Below are 8613 nucleotides of genomic sequence, written 5' to 3' on the forward strand. Positions count from 1 at the left end.
GGAGGGCGCAGGGCGGCGCAGGGAGGCCGGAGGAGGGCGCGGCGGCGATGGTGGTGTCGGGGGTGAGAGAGAGGGGTGTCGGGGTGGCCGTTAGGGGGAGAGAGAGGCACGTGGGGGTGGGGCTAACGGCCGTTAGGGGGCACCCTCTTTGCCATCCGCCTCGCGACGGCACAGAGGAGAAAAGCGGACGACGAAGAAAGAGGTTGTTAGGGGGAGAGAGGGGCTGCGGGTTGGGCCGCCCACCCTCTTTGCCATCTGCGTGCATGCTCTTTGCCGTGAGCTGGCAGACGGCAAAGAGCTGGCTGATGGCAAATAGTACCTTTGGCATCAGCCTGCTCTTTGCCGTCTGGTTTCTAGTAGCTGATGGCAAAGAGGGTCTTTGCCATCAGCCAGCAGACGGCAAAGAAGCAGCAGATGGCAAATAACTGTTTTCCAGTAGTGATTGACTAGATTTGTCTCCATCTAAAATATCCTAGAGTTTCACATGTTTTAAGGATTCTGTCACTTTTGTCAAAAGATTATATGCTAGATGTGGATCTCTAAATAAATGTAGTTATTTTCCCGATTTTATCGGTGTCTAGATCTGAAAGTTCACCCCCGAGCGGTACTACTGCCATCCTGGCGGTACTACCGCTGTGGGGGCAGCGGTACTACCGCTGGCCTGGCGGTACTACCGCTGAGGGGGCAGCGGTACTACCGCTGGCCTGGCGGTACTACCGCTGAGGGGGCAACGGTACTACCTGAAAGGACGTGGATGTCGCCTAGAGGGGGGTGAATAGGCGCTTTAAAACAATTACGGTTTAGGCTTGAACAAATGCGGAATAAAACTAATGTTTAATTTGTCAAGCAGAAAACCTAAAACAACTAGGCTCAACTATGTGCACCAATAACTTATGCTAAGCAAGATAAACAACTAAGTGATAGCAAGATATATGACAAGAAACAATATGGCTATCACAAAGTAAAGTGCATAAGTAAAGGGTTCGGGTAAGAGATAACCGAGGCACGCGGAGACGATGATGTATCCTGAAGTTCACACCCTTGCGGATGATAATCTCCGTTGGAGCGGTGTGGGGGCACAATGCTCCCCAAGATGCCACTAAGGCCACCGTAATCTCCTCATGCCCTTGCACAATGCAAGATGTCGTAATTCCACTAAGGGACCCTTGAGGGCGGTCACCGAACCCGTACAAACAAGATTGGGGCAATCTCCACAACTTATTTGGAGGCTCCCAACAACACCACAAAGCTTCACCACAATGGCATATGGCTTCAAGGTGACCACAAATGCTCTGGGCAATCTCCATAACTTAATTGGAGACCCCAACGCTTGTCCGGAGCTTTACACCACAATGATTGAGCTCCGAGGCACCACCAAGCTTCTAGAGGTACCAAGTACCCAAAGGTAATAAGCTTCTCAACTTCTCACTTCCACGTATCACCGTGGAGAACTCAAACCGATGCACCAAATGCAATGGCAAGGGCACACGGAGTGCCCAAATCCTTCTCTCCCAAATCCCACCAAAGCAACTAATGTTAGGGAGAAAAATGAGAGGAAGAATGAAGAAGAACACGAAGAACTCCAAGATCTAGACCCAATGGGTTCCCCTCACTTAGAGGAGAAAGTGATTGGTGGAAATATGGATCTAGATCTCCTCTCTCTTTTCCCTCAAAAACTAGCAAGAATCATTGGAGGGATTGAGAGTTAGCAAGCTCGAAGAAGGTCAACAATGGGGGGAGAACATGAGCTAAAGAGATAAGGTTCAATGGGGAAGAAGACCCCCTTTTATAGGTGGGGAAAAATCCAACCGTTAAGCCTCACACCCCGCACAAGGCGTTACTACCGCTCATGCAGCGGTACTACCGCTCGGTGGGTTCACCAACCATGCTGAGGCTAAAAAGGACGCAGAAAACAGTCTGACGGATCGGTACTACCGCTCCTGGAGCGGTACTACCACTAGGGAGCGGTAGTAAAAAATTACTAACGCTCCGGGGGTGGTACTACCGCTCCGAGGGCGGTACTACCGCTGGCACGAGGAGCGGTACTACTGTGGATATTGAAATTGCTCTAACTTTCGCATACGGACTCCGAATTCAACAAAACCAAGTTTGTTGGAAAGCTAACGACATGGGCTAACACAATCTTGATAGAAATATCAATAAGAAGCAAGTGCAAAAAGTCCCATAAGAAAATGGTGAGAACCCTTCTTCGAATAAGACCGGTAAAAACTCCCAACATCGAAAACATCATAGAAGATGAATATGGACTCCGTTTTCGATGAACTCGAGCTTGTCATGAAGATGACCATAATCTAGAAAACTCACAAAGAGAAACACCAAACAAGAACCAAGAAGTATGATGCAAGGATGCAAATGGTTTGAGCTCTCAACGAATGATACGATCAAGCTACTCACTTGAGAGCCCCCCTTGACAGTACGACAATCTATCCTAAAACAAAAAACCTATCAAGGGCAAACCTATACCTTGCACCTCATCCTCTTGAGATAGATGATGATGATCTTGGCTTCCTCAAGATGGACCACCTTTCCATATTGCGTTGGCTTGATGAAGACTAGTTGATTGCTCCCCCATACACACTATGGGTGAGCCGCTCTTCAGCATATCTTCACAAGTCCATTGCCACCATCCTCCACCACTTGACGTCATCCTCCATGGGTTGTATGAGATCTTCCTCTTGACGCAAGCCCATGTAAACACACCTAACCCCACATAGAACTCTCACGAAGACCATGGGTTAGTACACAAATACGTAATGGACAATGCTTACCATACCATGGGATCACTTGATCCCTCTCGGTACATCTTGTACGCTTTGTGTGTTGATCATATTGATTTACTCTTTGTCTGACGATCTTGATCAACCTTGTGTCTCTATGACCATTCTTTGGATAATACCTTGAATACCACCTTGGTCATCATATAAACTCCTTGAACCCAACAGATGGACTTCAAGAAGTGCCTATGGACAAATCCTATAAATATAACTTAAGGCAACCATTAGTCCATAGGAATTGTCATCAATTACCAAAACCACATATGGAGATATATGCTCTAAAAATATCCCCCATTTTGGTAATTGATGACAACCACTTCAAGAGAGTTTATATAAGGAAATAAGCATAACCAGGCGCACACATACAAAGCAATAATGCATGCGTGCAAGATGTAAATGCTTACGCAATAAAAGCAAAACCCTCTAAACATATCCAAAGTAAACTCTCTAAACTTCTCCACCATTGCCATCGATTGCCAAAATGGACGAAAAATTTAGAAATCCAATATATTTGGTGGTCCTCCAAAAAGTGTGTACTTCTCAGCAAATGAGTGCAAAGAAATACACAAATACAATGATAAGTAGTTGGAGGAAAACAAACTGTATTTAGGACCCAAAGATTGCAAATAAAAGGATCGTATGCCACAAAGACATACAAAAATAGAGGCAAGCAATCAAAAGATACCAGATGGAACAAACAACCATATGGTCCTTCGAACCACATGAATAAAAGATATTATGATAAAGGCAACAGAGTGTTTTATCAAAACTAGAGAAGCTCCCCATGATTTGTGCACTAATAAGAGATTTTTGTATTTGATACAAGTGCACAAAATAGGATCGTTGCTCCCCCAAAATTAATAAAAACACACAAGGAGTGCAAGAAGATAAATGAGACAATAAGCATATCACTTGCACAAAACAAATGGTTGAGCAACATGTAAAAGAAGCAACTTAAGAATAGGCTCAACCAAAATAATGTGTGTGAGTCATGGCAAAGCACTTGAGAAGACTAAGATAAGGATGAGCATTACTCATGAACATAGTCTTGATGAAATGAGACACAAAGTGCAAGACATATCATTCCCACACACATATACTAGAAAATGGGTTTACAAGCTTACTAATAAACAAAATAAGAACCAACTCTTGTGACAACCCATGGTGAAGATAGGAAATAAGAACCTTGTCCAGAGGAGGGATACCAATCGAAATGGCAAAACCCTCATCAAGACAAGCATGAGGAAAAATAATCTTCATGACCAAAGAGTGCATCAAGATGTAGGAAAATAAGATACGCACTCAAGACAAATCCTTTCACAAAGCCACCAAAAACTGAAAAAGGAAATGCAACGGTGGACGTGAAAGAGAAGAGGATATCAATTAGAGATGTAACTTCTCTCATGTGTAAAAGATTCTAAGTAGAAGACAATCATGATATATATATCCACAAAGCAGGATGTACACACGAAATGGTTACAAGAAGGAACAAACAAGATATCCAAAAGGAAGTCATAAATATATCAATAAGATCTTTGCTTGGAAGCATAGCACATGGCCTAATATTTTTTATTGTACAATATGAACTTCCAACATACGAACATCAAAGACATCCCAACTAGCAATAAGACATCATCGTTCAGATGCTTTGAGACAGGAAACAAGTACTACAAGAACGAATCAAGAGATTCATGCCATGATGCAACCTGGAAAAGAAAAGACAGGTTTGGACCTTTGCAAGAAATGAATGCATGAAGTAGATACTTGTTACTGAGACAACATTGGATTGATGTAGTAGATAGTTGTTCATTGATCATCATAACTTGGCTCCAATAACCACATGGCCTCAACACCTTCCTTATAGGTGAGCCGAGCATCCAACGCATCTCCAATTGTTCCTGGAACAACAAAACAAACAAAATGGTGCCCAAGCTCATTAGGACCAAAGAGTTAGAAAACCAACAATACATAGGACAAACTCCACATACATATGTGCACATATATATGAATTTGAATTTGATGCACACTTTAGCCAATTTATGACAAGGTGGAGTTTCCCCTATATATTGGGTCAAAGAAAGAAAGCAAGCAAAAGAAGATATATATAGTAAATATGCATGCTCAAGGCTTTCAAGAATCAACTCAACACAAAATTGATAATACACCAAAAGACAAGGTATCAAGTGATAATAAGATACCAAACGAAAAACTATCACTTGAAGGATATCAATTAAAAGATACCTCAAGGAATGAGATATCCATTTACACATGCCAAATAAAAGGAAACAAGATACCAATTGAAGGAAAACAAACACGAGGTATCTAGTATCCAAAAGAGAGCTAGGTTCCAACAAACACAACCCTCAACAAATTTTCATGATGGCACAAAGCATCATAAAGAGCAAGACTTGCCTCCCATCAACACACACTTGATGGGGATCAAAAGATTTTATGATGGGCGAATAAAGAGAGTGTTCTAAAGAAAATAGGATAGCTCCCCCAAGGGATGTGCATTATATAGAATTTGCATTTAAATACAAAATGCACAAGATGGGATCATCACTTTCTCTATATCTATAAAAACACTAGACATGTTAAAATAGATCCACAAGAGGCAAGGAAGATAAACGAAACACAAAATCCAATGTAAAGACGATTAGCAATTCCTACCACATGATGAGAATACCAATTGTCAAGGACGAGAAGTATTTTGGAAATGATACTCATTGGTAGATCGCAAATATATCCAAGATCATCTTTACCCATAAAACGCAAGCAAATGACACTTGTAGAGCAAACATGCCACCTAGGAACAAGATAATTTACAATATCAACACTAAGTGACAATACCTCAAATGTACACATTCTCTAGGCTTGTAATATGCACATAGCATATTACTCCCTCATAATGTGATAACCCAACAATATCAACAAGTGGCAAATTAAAACCAACAAGAGATAATTAATGGACCATATAGAATTTGAATTTCTCATGAGTAAGACATACCACATAGAAACTAGATAATCTTGAAATATCAATCCTAAGTGGTATTCCCCATGTATACACATTTATAGGATTGTGAGGTGTGCAAAGCACATCACTCCCCCACAATGGGATAATCCATTAATATCTCACAAGAGCCAACAAAGATACAAAACAAGATGCAAAAAGGCTCAATACAAGACTCACATGTACATGATATGCAAACCAACATACACATACTCGATTACTCAAAATAAGCAAGTTGGAAGCACAACATGTACAAACACATGCAAGGTACAAAACCACAACATGCAAAGGGGCAAGCAACTAACAATGTAAATAGTTTAAGTACAAGTTACCGTAAGGAGGCACATTGGATATAAGATAGAAACTTGATAATCCAAATGACTTGGCTTGAGAAAATATGAATGATGAAGACCCCTTAATTCTTCATTATGTATCCAAGTCTCTAATGTCCTCCACAAACACCTATTGATCAAGTTTGATCTTGTTGGTCCCCAACCACGTTGGGTCCTAAGAGGTTAGTCACAATAGGCTTGGCAACCCAAATGGTACTTTTCTTGACACCACTTTGAGTACCAACAAACTTGGCAAACACATTGCCAACCTTATCCTTTCCAAGTGAATAGATATCATCAATAATGATTGGGTTCGGTAAATTACCTCTCGTGCAAGAAGAAGCGAAGTGACACTTCTCACGACATAAGTAGCAACATCTACCCTTTAATTTCTTCCCTATTGATTTCTCAACATTAGGAGTGTTGGCTTGGGTCTTCTTGGGAAGGGGCCTTTCTTCAACTTGTAGTTGAGTATGTGAGTGCACTTGTGGCCTCTTCCCTTGTTGCTTGTGACTTTGGGGCTTCTTCTTTAGTGGGCAAGATCTAACATGGTGCCCTTCAATTTTGCACTTGAAGCAAATAATCTTGGTCGAATTCTTGACTTGTTTCTTGGTCCTTCTTCTTGAAGCTTTTGGACTTATTATTCTTGTTGGAGTTGAATCCAAGTCCATATTTGTCATTTGGGGATTTTTTCCCACACAAGACATTGTTGAGTGTGGACATTCCTTCATGACTCTTTTGCAAGTCTTTCTTCAAGGAAGTGACTTGGGCCTTGAGCTCTTTGATTTCCTCTGCATGGTTAGTATCAACACAAGTACTAGAGGAAGTATAAGCTTCATTGTTAGAGCAACAATGCATGGAAAGTAATTCATCACAAGATGTAGCAACATTGTGAGTAGATGAATTACGAGGACTAGCACATGGCAATATAGCTTTTTGACTAGAAGTAGTGCTAATGTCCACATGAGGCTCACTCGATGTTACCTTGGTAGTAATAGCCTCATGAGCTAATTTTAGCATATTATGGGATAGTGGAAGATCATCATGAGAGCTTGTGAGCATTACATGACTTTCTTCCAATTTCCTATAATTGCTAGATAGCAACTCGAGTTGAGCCCTTAGCTCAACATTCTCCTTTAAAATGGATGCTTCACAAGAAGTAGAATTAGTAGCACAAGCATCATTGTTAACAATAAGAGGAGAAGACAACTTGGCAAGCTCTTTAGCATATGAAGCTTCAAGTTGAGCATGAGACTCGGTGAGTTCGATGAGCGAACTCTTAATAGCCTTTGAGCCATTTTTGAGGTGCTCATTGTTGGGGAACGTCGCATGGGAAACAAAAAATTTCCTAAGCGCACGAAGACCTATCATGGTGATGTCCATCTACGAGAGGGGATGTGTGATCTACGTACCCGTGTAGACCGTACAGCAGAAGCGTTAGTGAACGCGGTTGATGTAGTGGAACGTCCTCACGTCCCTCGATCCGCCCCGCGAACCGTCCCGCGATCAGCCCACGACCTAGTGCCAAACGGACGGCACCTCCGCGTTCAGCACACGCACAGCTCGACGATGATCTCGGCCTTCTTGATCCAGCAAGAGAGACAGAGAGGTAGAAGAGTTATCCGGCAGCGTGACGGCGCTCCGGAGGTTGGTGATGATCTTGTCTCGGCAGGGCTCCGCCCGGGCTCCGCAGAAACGCGATCTAGAGGTAAAACCGTGGAGATATGTGGTCGGGCTGTCGTGGCAAAGTTGTCTCAAATCAGCCCTAAAACCTCCGTATATATAGGGGGAAGAGGGGGGAGCCTTGCCTTGGGGTCCAAGGACCCCCAAGGACTTCGGCCGAGCCAAGGGGGGCAACCCTCCCCTTCCAAACCAAGTCCAACTAGGTTTGAAAGGAGGAGTCCTTCCCCCTTTTCCCACCTCCTCTTTTTTTTCTCTTTGATTTTCTTCCTATGGCGCATAGGTCCTTCTTGGGCTGTCCCACCAGCCCACTAAGGGCTCGTGCACCACCCCCAAGGCCTATGGTCTTCCCCGGGGTGGGTTGCCCCCCCCCCCCCCCCCGGTGAACTCCCGGAACCCATTCGTCATTCCCGGTAACTCCGAAAACCTTCCGGTAATCAAATGAGGTCATCCTATATATCAATCTTCGTTTCCGGACCATTCCGGAAACCCTCGTGACGTCCGTGATCTCATCCGGGACTCCGAACAACATTCGGTAACCAACCATATAACTCAAATACGCATAAAACAACGTCGAACCTTAAGTGTGCAGACCCCGCGGGTTCGAGAACTATGTAGACATGACCCGAGAGACTCCTCGGTCAATATCCAATAGCGGGACCTGGATGCCCATATTGGATCCTACATATTCTACGAAGATCTTATCGTTTGAACCTCAGTGCCAAGGACTCATATAATCCCGTATGTCATTCCCTTTGTCCTTCGGTATGTTACTTGCCCGAGATTCGATTGTCAG

Source organism: Hordeum vulgare, chromosome 2H (assembly GCF_904849725.1).
Source record: "Hordeum vulgare subsp. vulgare chromosome 2H, MorexV3_pseudomolecules_assembly, whole genome shotgun sequence".
Lineage (NCBI taxonomy): Eukaryota > Viridiplantae > Streptophyta > Magnoliopsida > Poales > Poaceae > Hordeum > Hordeum vulgare.